Source organism: Notolepis coatsorum, assembly GCF_963971535.1.
Source record: "Notolepis coatsorum genome assembly, chromosome: 6".
Classification (NCBI taxonomy): domain Eukaryota; kingdom Metazoa; phylum Chordata; class Actinopteri; order Aulopiformes; family Paralepididae; genus Notolepis; species Notolepis coatsorum.
Window position 1 is genome coordinate 32,452,980 of NC_140170.1, and position 15,691 is coordinate 32,468,670.

A 15,691-nucleotide genomic window follows, 5' to 3' on the forward strand; every position below is an offset into this window, starting at 1 on the left:
GTAGAACAACTCCTCAGCTGTCCATGCTGGAGGGGTGTTCAGTGGGGGAGCTTTTGTCACCTAGTATGATGTCAGCTTCCCCCGTATCAAACCGGCCCTTTCTGTCGGGGTCCCCCCTTTGGTGCGATTGCCTCATGGGTAGTGTCAGGGTCCGATGTCCCGACTCCACGGAACGCTCTGCTCACATGGTTAGCGGGTCCAGGGTTGGCTACGCACAGCGGGCGGAACCGGGCCGCCTATCTACAGTTCCTAGCGGACCAGCGCCAAATGGCGGCGGGTGCGTTTTGGGAGTATCATCACATATGGCTACAGCAGTACCATATGTCAAGGTGGATGGAGAGAACGCTGATGCGAGGACTTGTGTTTACACAACCCCACCCGTTTTCAGGTTTGGTACAGACCCTATTGTCAGGGTCACCAGCAGTGACAGCTTTGGTCAATGAGATCCAATCTCTGTGGGCGAAGCAAGCCATCGTCGTGGCGTTTCCTCCCGGTATTCTCTGGTGCCCGAGAAATCGGGAGGGGGGGGGTGTCAGACCCATGCTGGACCTGTCCCATGGAAGGCTGCCGTTCGGCTATTCTCTGGCTCCCCGCATCTTCACCAAGTGCGTGGAGACCGCACTGGGGCCTCTGCGTCGTCAGGGGTTACGAAGTGTATTCTGCCCTGGATGACGTTCTGGTCCTTGGCGGTCAAGGTAGATCATCAGGTCTCATACCAGGCAGGTGGTGGAATTCCTCACCAGCCTGGGGTTTGCTGTAGACTGGAAGTAGAGTACTCCTCTTCCCAGTCAACGGGTGGAGTACTTGGGCTTATTCTAAGCTCAAGGTCTATATGGGCATCCCTCTCAGAGCATGTTATCGACACGCTCGGGAGGTTCCGTCCTAGGATGGTTACGGCGCTGTCCGTGATGCGCCTGCTCGGTATGATGGCATCTGCTCATTCCGTGGTCCCTCTTGGCCTCCTCTTCACCTCATGAGGAGGATACAGAGGTGGTTTTCCAGTATGGAAATAGACCCGGTGAGAGGCAAGTGGAAGCGGCTAAGGTTCCCATGTCAGTACTGGGGGACCTCGCCCTCTGGGGAGGGCCTGGGGCCCTCACCAGGGGGGTCCCCATGGGCAGCAGGCCATGTCACGGTCTTCACCGACGCCTCCCTCACTGGGGGGGGGACGCGTCGGGCCAACGCAGTAGGGGGCAGCTGGCAAGACCATGCTGCCCGGTCTGCGCTACATTCAATGTGTTGGAATTGAAGGCAGTCCTTCTGGTCCTCAAAAGGTGGTTTGATCAGGACGGACAATACGACGTCAGCGTCGTATATCAACAGACAGGGAGGAGTAAGCTCCCCCCGTCTGCACCGGGCGACGGTCGGCTGGCTATGGGCGTTCTCCATCTGCGCAGCCTGAGGGCTCTCCATATCCCCGGCAGGGTGTATGTGGGTGCAGGTGTGATGTCGCGGGGCGGTCCTCACCCTGACGAGTGGGGATTACGTCCGGACATAGTCGGGCAGGTCTGGGACCGATTCCGTGGCCGCCCGGGATTCTGTACGTTTTTCCCCCCATACATCTGATAGGTCAGTTGTTGGTGCGGATACGTCGGGAGCGCAGGACCTTGATCCTGATCGCGCCGGACCGGGGCACAGCTGTGTGGTTCCCGGTCCTGATCCAGCTCTTGATAGCCCCGCCGTGGCCTGTTCCTTGGTCGTCGTGGGCGCTCTCTCAGGCGCACGGGTCTCTGTGGCAGTACCCTGTGCTGGGCCAGCCGCTGATGGTTTGGCTGTTGAGAGGGTGAGTCTGGAGGGGATGGACCCTTCTGTGGTCCACACCATCCGGAACGCGCATGCTCCCTCCACTATCGCGGTTTACGCGGGTAGGTGGCGTATTTTCCAAGAGTGGTGTAGAGTGGGCGGGTTGGACCCGGTGTCCTGCCCCTGGACGCTGTCCTTCCTTCCTATTTTGGATAGACTGTCGGCTTCGACTGTGAGGGTATATGCCGCTATATCTTCTTGTCATGTGGGGTTTGAGGGCCTTACGTTGTTCAGCCACCCTCTTGTGAAGCGTTTCCTGCTTGGCGCTCGGCGCCTTAAGCCGGTGGAACGTTCTCTGTCTCCGAGTTGGGACCTCCAACTGGTCCTCGGCTGGTTGTCTGAGGCCCCGTTTGAGCCTCTTGAGCAGGTGTCTTTGGAACAGCTGTCTTTCAAGACTGCGTTCCTGCTGGCCATCACCTCCGCTAAGCGCATGGGTGAGCTTTGTGCTCTCTCGGTGTGGCCTGAGTGCTTGTCTATTCAATAGCGGTGCGACTCTGAGGCCTAATCCAGTCTTCGTGCCAAAAAATATCCGGAGCTCTTTTCGCTCCAGGGATATTGTGGTTCAGGCGTTTCATCCGCCTCCTCACGCTGGTGAGTTAGAGGCGAGCCTTCACCTGTCGTGTCCTGTCCGGGCTTTGGGGGTTTACCTCAGCCGGACTGAGGGCCTCAGGGCTACCGATCAGCTCTTTATTTGTTACGGTGGCTCTCGCGCTGGTAAGGCACTGTCCGAACAGCGCCTGTCACATTGGTTGTGCGAGGGCATTGCCCTTTGATACATGTTCAGTTCAGTTCAGAGTTTTTATTTGCCACATGGAATCATACAATCAGAGTTTCTTCATTACACAATCATAAATATCATTCCATGGACAAAAGGAGCAGAAAGAAGAATAAATCTTATAGTTACCTGCTCTTATTCCTAAACTAAACAAGTATTTACTTAATGGTCGGCGTACAACCTAATTTACACAAATAATAATGTATACCATTATACAAGAAACACACAATCCACAGTTAAACAAGAAAAAATTAAATAATAATAATAATAATAATAATAATAATAATAATAATAATAATAATAATAATAATAATAATAATAATAATAATAATAATAATAAAGAATAAAGAATAAAAGAAAGAGAAAAAAAATTAAATATCTCACTATTCAGATCACATTTTTTTTTAAATATTTTTTTTTGAATTGATAAACACTATTACATCTGTAACTGAGGGGTACAATTCCCTGACTGTATTACTAGATATGATACTTACTACCACTACCTTTGTACTTAATATTCGGCCACCCAGTACACGGCATAAATATATTATCATGAACACTCTCACGTAGATGAAACGGATCCAACACAAATGTACGAATTAGAAACAAGTCTTTATTGCCTACACAGCGATGGTGTGTAGACTAAACACTTAATCACTTAATTACATTTATGAATTGAAATAGTATGCACTTTTATGGCAAGGAGTATTCGTCGGTATATCAATAGATAATGTCCAATCTCTGAAGGCGCAGGTGGTAAATATACGACCTGGAATAGTTAAGGAATAACAGCAATGATACTTTAATGATTATAGGCTGGATACACTAGAGGGGGTTAATCCGGTCGCTTGTAAGCCGACAGGAGTAGGAGGGGGGGGGGGGTAGAATCCAGCTGCCTCGTCCGGCCAAGGGTATCCCAGGAGAACCCACTGTAGTGCCGTTCAATGCGCCGGCGATCCTTGGACCACAGATGAAAGCAGGTGGACTCTTTGTGGGCCGGCTCTCTCCGGTCCACGGGGGAGAGATGTGGAGAGACCTCGTCTTGCAGAGCGTCTCCTCACCTTGTGTCCTCTCCAGGGGGGGGGGGGTTCCAACACACGGTAGTGTCGGGGGTCTTTATCCATAGAATAATCAAAGTATCCAAAGCATAATCCGTGCCTGGGAAGGCGGGCTGTCGTCGGTAGAATAATCCGGTATACAGGTCCACTCGCTCGTCGGCTCTGGGGCTCCTCGGGTGCAGCTTCACATAGGGTCAACCACCCTGGGTAAGCAGCCAGTTCTCTGCCCGAAACGATGGGGTACTGACTACGGTAGTATTCTCACCGCACGAAGCACTATATATTAACAGACTATTATTAGCTTAATAGACTACGTCCAACTCGACGATATAGTGCCAAATATGACTATTCAAATATTAATATACACGATGTCTCAATACCGATGGTAGGCGAACTTGGCCTTACTCCCACACGTGGCATCGCGGGGAGGCTTTACGTCTGTGACTCTATTGGAGGGTAAGAAACTGGACTGAAAAGAAAGTCCTACTTTAGTAGCGCAGTATATATACGCACTATGAACAAATAGTCCCATTAGTGGTGCGGTAGCCAAATTCCTACGCGGAACTAGGACTTGTTCGTACATGTCGAGCGGTACGTTTGAACTGGGTCTGAGGGGTATGGCAGCCTGGCACCAAGGTCTCGACCAATAGTAGAATGGAGACTATTATGGGATGTTCAGTAGGCTAGAATGGATATTCAATGCATATTGTACAAGGAATATACAAGGGATATCAGGGAATATTAGAGAATATACAAATACAATTAAATATATATATATAAATAAATATATATATTCGGTTTAATCTGGCCCTTCACAACAGCCACCCCCTGAATAGGTCCCAGACCTAATCAGTTAAACGGAGACAGATTAATCGCGTTGTCTATTTACACATAAGGGTTTGCTGTAGGGGTCAGTCAACTTCACAAAGTCATAGGGTTGTAGGGTCATGGTCATCATCGATTGTGTCTGGGAGTCGAGGCAGTTCTATGAGCCTTGCCACGGGACGGGTGTAAGTGCGACCCTGGACGAGCACTTCAGCTGCTCGGACCTTGCCGTCGGCACCGGTGATCACTTTGCTTACGCGGCCGGCCGGCCACATAGCTCTGGGCAGTGATTGATCAATAATCATGACGACTGTTCCTTCTGTCAAATTGTCTCTCTCCTTTACCCACTTCTGGCGGGTCTGTAGAGACGGTAGGTAGTGCAGTAGGAAACTGTTCCAAAACTTGTCGGCTAATACTTGGCTGTACCTCCACATTCGTCGGCCGTTCGCTTCTTCAGGCCGGTACATGGTCTGTGGTAATGCAGGATCTAGCCGCCCCATCAGGAGTGTGTTGGGGGCTCTGCGTAGGCGACCACCCACTCTGATGAGGGTATGAGCGTCGCTCTCGGGGGCCAGATGAATTAATCTGCTGTCGGATGGGACGGGCTTTCCTCCCTGTAGACAGGCCAATTCATCGGGGAACGAGTCTCTCTGGGCTCGCTGCAGTAGAAGCAATTCTGCTTCCTCGTAGTTAGCTGCTGACATATCAGCGGGGGACTTGCACTCCGGGTGGTACCGCAGGAATGTTCTTTGTTGTGCACTCTCTATGGACGTGCAATCGTTTATGTTAGGGTCGGTGGAGGCTACGGTGCTCAATCCACAGAACACAGACTTCTTAATTTCCACCTCCTCTGGACTTGCTTCCCTCGGGATCGGCATGGGCCACTGTCCTTCCGGGAGTCTTAGGAATGCGGGGCCGTCACTGTAGACATTGCGACGGGTGAGGTCATCCAGGGGCATCCCCCGGGTGATGACGTCAGCTGGGTTCTGTTTTGTATCAACGTAGCGCCACTCTGTTTCTCCGGTTAACTCTTCGGTTAAGTCTTGAATCTCGGTGACTCTGACTCCCACGAAGACTTTGTACTTGCATGAGTCCGATTTGATCCAGGCGAGTACCGTCGTGGAATCTGACCACAGGATTGTTCTAGACACCGGTATGGTGAGCTCACGTTGGATGAGCGTGGCTAGGTGCGCTCCGGCTAGGGCTGCGCAGAGCTCTAGACGTGGGATAGATTGTTGCTTGCGTGGGGCTACTCTCGAGCGGGCGAGGACAAATGCTGTGTAGATCTCTCCCCCTTGGTCTTGGGCCCGCAAGTAGGCTACTGATCCGTATGCGACCTCTGAGGCGTCACTGAAGACGTGCAAGTCCATTTTACATGTCTCTGGCCTCACCGTGGGTGGGAAGTAGCTTCGGCGCATATTAACGCCTGGGAGTGAGTGGAGCTCCATCTCCCACTCTCTCCAGGTGGATGCAAGGTGTGCGGGAATGGGGTCGTCCCAGCCCTGGTCCTTGTCCCACAATGCTCGTACAATCATTTTTGCCCTGGTGGTGTACGGTAGAATACATCCTAGCGGGTCATATTGTCGGGCGAGTGTTGTGTACACACTCCGTCTGGTGGTCGGCGCCGCCGCCGGCCTTCCCTGCTCCGTAGTCAGGGGCTTGTGTCTGTAGTGAAGCGAATCTGTTTTGAATCGCCACACCAATCCCAGGGTCATCTCCTGGGCTTCTCCCGGGATTGTAGCCATCCAGGTCTCGCTGCTGGCTGCCTTGTCCTCGGAGGAGAGGCTGCGCAGTACTTGCGGATCGCTGCTGGCCCACTGCCTGAGATCAAAGCCGCCTTTGATCAATGAGGCGCGGAGTTTAATCAGGAGAGCCTCGGCTTCTTCCTGGGTTGAAAGGCTTTGTAGACAGTTGTCTACGTAGAAGCTGTTCTTTACGCTGTGTCGGACCTCTTCGTCCGCTGCTGGGTCCTCTGCTACATGTTTCTGTAGTGCAAATGTCGCACAGCAGGGGCTGCACGTCGTTCCGAAGGGGAGGACTTCCCATTGGTAGATGGCTGGGTGCTCATCTCCTGGCTTCTCTCTCCATAGGAACCGTAACAGGGGCTTGTCCGCCTCTACTAATCTCACCTGCAGGAACATTCCTTTAATGTCCCCGCTGATGGCCACCTTTTCCTGGCGGAAGCGGAGTAGAACGCCGAGTAGGGAGGGGCCGAGTGTGGGACCGGGCAGTAACTCTTTATTCAGATTTTGGGATCCGATCTGGTAGCTGCAGTTAAATACTATGCGGTCTTTACCGTTGTGATGGACCTTGTGGTGGGGCACGTACCACGATTCAGTGGTCTGGTCAGCCTCTTTAATGTCCATCTTTGTGACGTGTCCCGCTGTGATGAGCTTCTCAATCTCAGCGCGGTATGCACTCTCTTGGGCGGGGTTCTTGGCTAAGCGCCGCTCCGTGTTCAGCAGGTACCGTTCTATGGCGTCTGTCTTGGCGTGGAAAGTAGGCATTCCTTCTCGCCGCAGGAGTGGCGTGGCGTATCTCAACACGCCGTTGACCGGGACTCTCTTGGTCCCTGTCTCGAGGAGGTGAATGGCGTAAATGTCATCTTTAGAGCGAATGTCTTTCTTTCCATTCTTAAAGGGCATTTGTTCCAAGCTCCATAGCCGCTCTACGTGTTGCAGGAGTGCGGTTTCTCCCTCTGTGACTCGGGAGTGGAGACATCTAGTGGCTGTACTTCGGTTGAGAGATTTGGCGAGCGGGCCTTGGAGAGTCCATCCCAAACGGGTCTCGACTGCTGCAGGACAGCCTCGGGGTCCGGTATGAACCCGGTCTATCGGGACAATGAGGTCTGCATGGTCGGAGCCTATCAACAGGGTCGGCATAGCATTGTCTATGAGCGGGATCGGTAACTTGCGCAGATGTGCATATTTCTCCATCAGCTTGGCGACGGGGTATGTGTACCGCGACAGTCCTATTTCTTGGCTGGTGAAAGCGTCTGCAATCTGGTACCGTCGCTCAGGCTGGCCGCTTGCTGCGATAGAGAATGAGACATTCTCGCCCTTTATCGTCTTCAAATCTCGTCTTATTGTCCGAATTGTCATTTGGGTTTCGCTTCCCCGCAGCCCTAGCTGGGCCGCAGCGGAGGCGAGCAGCAGGGTCTTCTCTGACCCGTCATCGAGGACGGCGTAAGTGTCCAGGACTTTATTCTGGTAGCTTAGTGTCACACGCACTACTTTTAGGAGTACTCGGGCTCCACTGCTGCTGGCGGGATCGATGTACATGACGCTCGCTTTGCGGCTGGATGGTGCAGGTGAAGGGCGCCGTCTGTTACTGTCGTGAAGTATGTCCAGATGGGCTCCATCGCACTTGGTGCACCTTTTCTTTAAGCGGCATTCGGCTGCCATGTGTGAGCGCGCACAGCGAAAACAGCGCTTGTTGGACTTTATCCATTGACCTGCTTCCTCCGCGTTCAGCTTGGGGAAGGAGTCACATTGCGCTAGCCAGTGTTCTTTCTCACAGTAGGGGCACACTATCTTCCACTTCTCCGTTCTGGAGGGGGTACTGTGGCTCCTGCTGCTCGGTACTGACTCCGATTGGTGCATCACAGTCACCGATCTTCTTCCATCATTTAGTCGTCTGGTTCCTTCTCTGGAGCCAGGGGTGCTCCGTCCGAATGTATCTAGCCGTAGGCTGCTGACTTCTCTCGCCAGGAAGTCTGCTAGATCGAGGAGGTTCGGTTCGGGGCCATTCGGGTCTCTGTGGTCCCTCTGCCGCCTAAAGCGCTCCTGACGAGCGGGCGGCAGCTTCTCCAGGATCCTTTCCACATTTGAGTTGGCGTAAAGTTCATACTTCCCCTTCTCTCTTTGCGCTCCCAACATCCCTACCAGGGACTGCACTCTGATGGACAGGTCGTCCAGTGCTCGATTGTCTATTGCTGGGGGTAAGCGGTCGATGTGTCGGATCTCCTGGATCACGTAATCCCATATGCGCCCATACCTCTGGTCCAATGCTACCAGCGCTGCTGTGTATGGGGTGGTGGAAGTCGCGTAGGCGAGCGCTATATTATGTGCGCGGGGCACCTTTAAGTGCTGCAGTAGGATGGCGTATTTGTGGCGTTCATCCAATACATCCACCAACATGGTCTCCAGACACATGCGGAGTTCTGTATACTGGGCCCGGTTCTCTTGGGTGAAGTCGGGTACCATAGGCGTGCCAATGTATGACGCTGACTGTGGATACATCGGCGAGCGTTGGGGGAGAGGCCTCCTAGGCGAGTCTCCTCCCGCTTCTTGGTATGGGCTGGTACCGGCAGTGTACCATGGCCCGCTTGTCCAGGTGCTGTTCCTCGGTGCGGGTCGTGCGTCGTGCTCACCCGTGTATAGAGTCGGGGGTCTGTAGCGCAGCTCCGCGGGAGTATAGCCTGGGCTGTACCGGACCTCCTGGTCCGGTAGAGTACTGTGCTGTCTTCGGGCGTGGTTCTCCTCCTCTTCCTCTTCGTCTTCAGTTAGGTCATCCAGTGCTTGTAGTCTCTGGTTTAGCCTCTCCACAGGATATGCTGCTCCTTCCCGGTTGCTAGGTCTCGCTTGGACCGGTGGGGGGAGGTGGTCTGTGGGGGGTATAGACCTCGTCTGTTGGTCAAGTTCAGGGTTGTTTACTCGGCTAGGGGATGCCGCCCTGGAGGTGTGTCTAGACGAGTTCCTGGAGCCTCTGGCGGAGGGAGAGGGTGTTGTCCGTCTGATCAGCTGTTCTATTAGTTGCGCTTGCTGTCTGTCGCGCTCTGCGTCCCGTAGAGCACCAGCAGCTGCTCGCTGGCTGTCTGCTCGGTCTCGGGCCACATTCTCTTCCATCTGAATGCGTCTTATTTCCAGGCGTATGTGCTCTTCTTCGCTCCGTTGCTGTAGCTGCAATCGATCGCGTTCACCCTGGAGTCTATCGCGTTCAGTAGAGGCTTTCAGGCTGACGAGGAATGCCTGCTGTAGGGTCCTCTCTGCCTCGCTGGGAGAAGGCGGTTGTATAGGGGGGCCTTCCCTCGGGGTACTCCTTGCGGAGCCTTGGAGCTCTATCTCCACGGTGCTCTCCCCGTCTTCTTCCGTGCCGAGTTCTCTCTCGGTAGCGTTGTATTCCTCCCGGGACTCATCAGGGACTACTTCTTCAGTACTGGCGGGGTGTGAAGTCATGTCTGGTTCCCACTGGTCCCCACCGTGAACTTGGTCAGTTACATTAGAGCCCGTAGGGGCCTCTATGGTCGGGGTAGTCTGGGCGTTGGGGTTAGACATACTTTTACTTTCTAGTTTTACCGCGTTTACTGTTAGTAGAAGACTAGGTTGTTGACTGACAGCGTAAGCCTCTAAGTACTGAGGGAGCCGTCGTTCGCGCTGCGGGCGTTGGTTAGGAGGATCGTTTCGTGGAGTGTTCATCATAGGCCATTTCAATATTAATAACACTATATTAATATTACACTAATTACCATCCGGCTCGAAGGACCAATTGTAACTGAGGGGTACAATTCCCTGACTGTATTACTAGATATGATACTTACTACCACTACCTTTGTACTTAATATTCGGCCACCCAGTACACGGCATAAATATATTATCATGAACACTCTCACGTAGATGAAACGGATCCAACACAAATGTACGAATTAGAAACAAGTCTTTATTGCCTACACAGCGATGGTGTGTAGACTAAACACTTAATCACTTAATTACATTTATGAATTGAAATAGTATGCACTTTTATGGCAAGGAGTATTCGTCGGTATATCAATAGATAATGTCCAATCTCTGAAGGCGCAGGTGGTAAATATACGACCTGGAATAGTTAAGGAATAACAGCAATGATACTTTAATGATTATAGGCTGGATACACTAGAGGGGGTTAATCCGGTCGCTTGTAAGCCGACAGGAGTAGGAGGGGGGGGGGGGGTAGAATCCAGCTGCCTCGTCCGGCCAAGGGTATCCCAGGAGAACCCACTGTAGTGCCGTTCAATGCGCCGGCGATCCTTGGACCACAGATGAAAGCAGGTGGACTCTTTGTGGGCCGGCTCTCTCCGGTCCACGGGGGAGAGATGTGGAGAGACCTCGTCTTGCAGAGCGTCTCCTCACCTTGTGTCCTCTCCAGGGGGGGGGGTTCCAACACACGGTAGTGTCGGGGGTCTTTATCCATAGAATAATCAAAGTATCCAAAGCATAATCCGTGCCTGGGAAGGCGGGCTGTCGTCGGTAGAATAATCCGGTATACAGGTCCACTCGCTCGTCGGCTCTGGGGCTCCTCGGGTGCAGCTTCACATAGGGTCAACCACCCTGGGTAAGCAGCCAGTTCTCTGCCCGAAACGATGGGGTACTGACTACGGTAGTATTCTCACCGCACGAAGCACTATATATTAACAGACTATTATTAGCTTAATAGACTACGTCCAACTCGACGATATAGTGCCAAATATGACTATTCAAATATTAATATACACGATGTCTCAATACCGATGGTAGGCGAACTTGGCCTTACTCCCACACGTGGCATCGCGGGGAGGCTTTACGTCTGTGACTCTATTGGAGGGTAAGAAACTGGACTGAAAAGAAAGTCCTACTTTAGTAGCGCAGTATATATACGCACTATGAACAAATAGTCCCATTAGTGGTGCGGTAGCCAAATTCCTACGCGGAACTAGGACTTGTTCGTACATGTCGAGCGGTACGTTTGAACTGGGTCTGAGGGGTATGGCAGCCTGGCACCAAGGTCTCGACCAATAGTAGAATGGAGACTATTATGGGATGTTCAGTAGGCTAGAATGGATATTCAATGCATATTGTACAAGGAATATACAAGGGATATCAGGGAATATTAGAGAATATACAAATACAATTAAATATATATATATAAATAAATATATATATTCGGTTTAATCTGGCCCTTCACAACAACATCCCTTAAGCTCGCTATGGAGAGAATTCCACAACTTTACACCAATAACTGAAGGACACATCTGTTTAAGTGTGGTATGTGCAAACTGATGTTTAAAATTGTATTTTCTCCTACTAAACTCACTTTTCTAAATGAAAAAGATTGTGTAGTTTTTCTGGCAGTGTATTATTTCTTGCCCTAAACATAATTAACATTGTTTGAAACTTAACCATGTCTTCAAGTTTAATTATTCTAGATTTAATAAATAATGTATTTGTGTGTTCTCGATAACTCACTTTATGTGTGATTCTTACAGCCCTCTTCTGTAGTATATATAATGGTTTTATATTGGTCCCATAAGTATTCCCCCATACTTCAACACAATAACTGATATAAGGTGAGATGAGTGAACAGTAGCGTGTTCTCATTGCCTCATACTCTAACACAGTGGTTCCCAAAGTCAGGGTCGCGACCCAAAGGTGGGCCGCGAGCAGCCACAAGAGGGACGCGAGATGATTAAAAAATAAAAAAAGGGAAAAAAAGATCAAATATTTATTTATTTTTGTCAGGCCACTGAACTTAGAAGCAGGCCAGGACGGGGCGGTTAGGTGGCCGAGCGGAGATTGCGTTCGTCACCAACCCCGGAGCTCACAGCTCCGGGGTTGTCACCAGCTTGGCTGGCCGTCTGCACTAATACAATTGGCTGTATTAGAGGGTGGGAGAAGCTGGCGGGGTGGGTCCGGGTCGTTGTAAACAGCGACTCCTACAGTTTGGTCGGGGCGCCTGCTAAAGCGCGGATAGGACTTGAGGGGGATAGTGTGATCCTCCCACACGCTACGCCCTCTCGATGAGAATCCGCGCTGCCAGGTGAAAAGAAGCGGTGATTGGCTGGACGTGTGTCGGAGGAAGCATGTGGTAGCCTCCACTCTCCCAGATGATCTGACTGTGGGGGGTAAGTGCGCAGCGACCAGGAAGGGACTGGGAATTGGCATACGACTAACATTGGGATGGGAGAAAATCGGAGGAAAATGGAGGGGGAAAAAGACCAAAAAAAAATAAAAAAGAAGCAGGCCAGGACAGTGTTTCTAGTTGTATTCTAAAATTCTATTCTATTGTATTCTAAAATGTGACTATATGGTTTTATATTAACTTAATAAATAAACAAAAACAAAAAATCTACTTATTTCAACGAACTTTTCAAAATGCACATAAAACGCTGAAAACAACCGAAGCAACAATAGTATTTTAATGAGGCTATTATTATTATCATTATTATTTTGCAACAAGTTAGCCCTCTCATAAATAGCACATATAAATGAATAACTAACTTGAACTAACTTAATAGGATTGAAGTGATATTTGGCTTAAAAAAATCGGTCGCATAAAAAAATAAAATAAAAAAAAAGCCTGATGATGTGCATTGGGCCCTCTGATGCCTTATTTTCTGGGTCCCGGCCTGAAAAGTTTGGGAACCCCTGCTCTAACACATCCTTTACTTTATTCATAACAAAAATACTCTTGGACATCTTTTTTTTAACGTGTGCTATGTGCGATTTCCATGTTAATTTATCATCCATAATCACACAACAAAATTCATTAACTCTCTCTATATCAACTCCATCTATGGTCAGTACTATATTTTCATCTAGTTTTCGATTGCCAAAAATCATAAATTTAGTTTTTTTCAGATTCAGTGATAGCTTATTTACATCAAACCATTTCTTTAGTTTTGTCATTTCATACACAATATATTCAGCCAGTTCCTTTAAATTATTTCCAGAGCAAAAAAATTGGTATCATCAGCAAACAAGACAAACTGTAATAGTTTTGAAACATCACAAATATCATTAATATATAAAAGAAAGAGTTTGGGCCCCAAAACCGAACCTTGCGGTACCCCACATTCAATTTTCATGAGCTCAGATTTGACATGTTGGCTGGGCTGGGCCCCCCTGGGGGTGTCAGGGCGCACTCCACTTGTTAGGGGGGGCCTCGGTGGAGGACATCTGTGCTGCGGCCTCCTGGTCCTCCCCGGGTCCCTTCGTTAGGGTTTACCTCATGGACATGACTGGGGGTTCTGTCTCCCAGGCGGTTCTGCGGTCTGGGACCTCCCCTGCGTCTCGCCCTTCGGTGGGTTAGCAGGGGTGTGTGGGTGTGTGCCACGAGGTGATGTGTCACACGTGGTTCTGCCTGTGCTGTGCGTTTTTAGGGGTCTCTAGTTCCCTCTTTTTCGCACTTTGGTGGAGTTGACTGCCGCCCCCTCTTCACTAGGAAGGGCGGGTGGACGGGACTCCCCTCCCCCCTGGTGGTAGGGCTTGCGGGTCCTCAGGGGGTACATTTGTCGGGCCACGTGTCTGCTCTGTCCCATATCTCAATATGGCAAAAGAGCGAGACGTGATTGGCCAGTACGAATATATAACGAAAGGTTATGTATATAACCTAGTTATATGAGTACTGGCTGAGTGTCTCGCTCTTAGCGCGCCCTGAGGTCCCTTGGTTGGGTGTTTCTTGATGGAAAACTTTTTCCCGAGGAAGGGCGAGTGTGACCATGCCCAGTGTCTTATAGGGGGACACTGGGGCGGGGCCTGGTCAAGTGCATGGGTGCATTGTTTTCGTTAATGAAGTACAGTAGGTACTGGAGATGAGGTATATCTCAATATGGCAAAAGAGCGAGACGCTCAGCCAGTACTCATATAACTAGGTTATATACATAACCTTTCGTTCTAGAGTTCTCCTCTCACTGAGAGGCAGGTGGAAGAGAGGTAGAGGGGGAGGAGACATCTATTTAAATACTCGCCACCTGGTGGTATCATGAGTGGCTCCGTCTAGAGCGCCCTCTAGTGGAAACAGTTATATATATATGCAGTTAGACAGTTACTTGCAATCCTACATAGAACCTCTAACTTCAACACTCCCACTTAGGGTTGTTTAGCACACTGGATAACTTCTCCGAAAACATTTTACAAAGAAAATAATACAATCCAAAACATCAAAAAGAATATGGCAGTCAATATCTACACACCAAACATGACCTCTGCAAATCTCTTCAATTTCAATTTGGAAGCAGGTTTCGTCATAGCGTCTGCTACCATGTCGTCCGTTGGACAATAAATCAGTGTCATTCTTTCTTCTCTGATAACAGATCTGATGAAATGATATTTTATATCAACATGTTTACATCTCTGCCGGCACACAGGGTTTCTAGCAATCGCAATGGTTCCCTGGTTGTCCTCGTAAACAACAGTCTTCTTATATACATAGGTATCCATCCCTTCGAGCAGTTGTTCTAGATAAATACATTCCTGTATGGTCATAGCTAGAGCCATATATTCGGCTTCACAAGTTGATAGTGCCACTGTGGGCTGCTTCTGTTTTCCACTAAACCAGTGAGCTGTCTGTGTTCAAACTCACACAATATCCTGTGGTACTTCTTCTATCTGTGGTGTCAGCTGCCCAGTCTGCATCACTGTAGGCTTTAAGCCCTAAACCCTCGCTGCTCTTTCTGAAACACAGCTGTTTATCTGCTGTACCTTTGAGATAACGAAAGACATGTTTTGCTGTAATCCAATGCTCCTCTGTGGGGTCAGCAAAATGTTGTGACAATTTACTCACTACAAAACATAGGTCAGGGCGGGTACATGTTGTCAAATAAATGAGGCTACCCACAGCTTCTCTGTACATTTTTACATCTGTCAGTTTCTGAGCATCCTCTTGATAGTCAAATTTTTTATCACATGGTGTTTCCCTTGATCTACATTCTTGCATGTCAAAACGTTTCAGGATCTTTTCCAAATATCTCTTCTGGGATATTTTTACACAATCGGCAGACTGTTTCAGGCCGTAAATGGATTTTTCCACCTTACACACTAGCTTCTCTCCTTTCTTTTCGTAACCTTCAGGTTGTTCCATATATATCTCCCTATCTATGGGTGCGTGCAGATAGGCTGTCTTCACATCCATCTGATGTAAAATCAAATTGTCCTCAGCTGCTTTCTGCATCACTACCCTTACACTGGTCAGATTGGCTGTGGGGGAGAATGTTTCACCGTAGTCTATCCCCTCCCTCTGACTGTAACCTTTAGCTACAAACCTTGCTTTGTACTTGTCGTGGCCTTCAATACCCTCCTTGATTGAGTAGACCCATTTCCCTCCCACTGTCTGTCTTCCCTCTGGTAACTTGGTTAGAGTAAAGAGTAGGTGTGGTTGTCCTCTAGGGACCTCATCTCCTCATCCATTGCTCTCTCCCATTTACTTGATTCAGGGGACACTATGGCCTTTTTAAAGGTCTGAGGTACCCCACTGACTACCCTGTAGCAGTAATCAATGA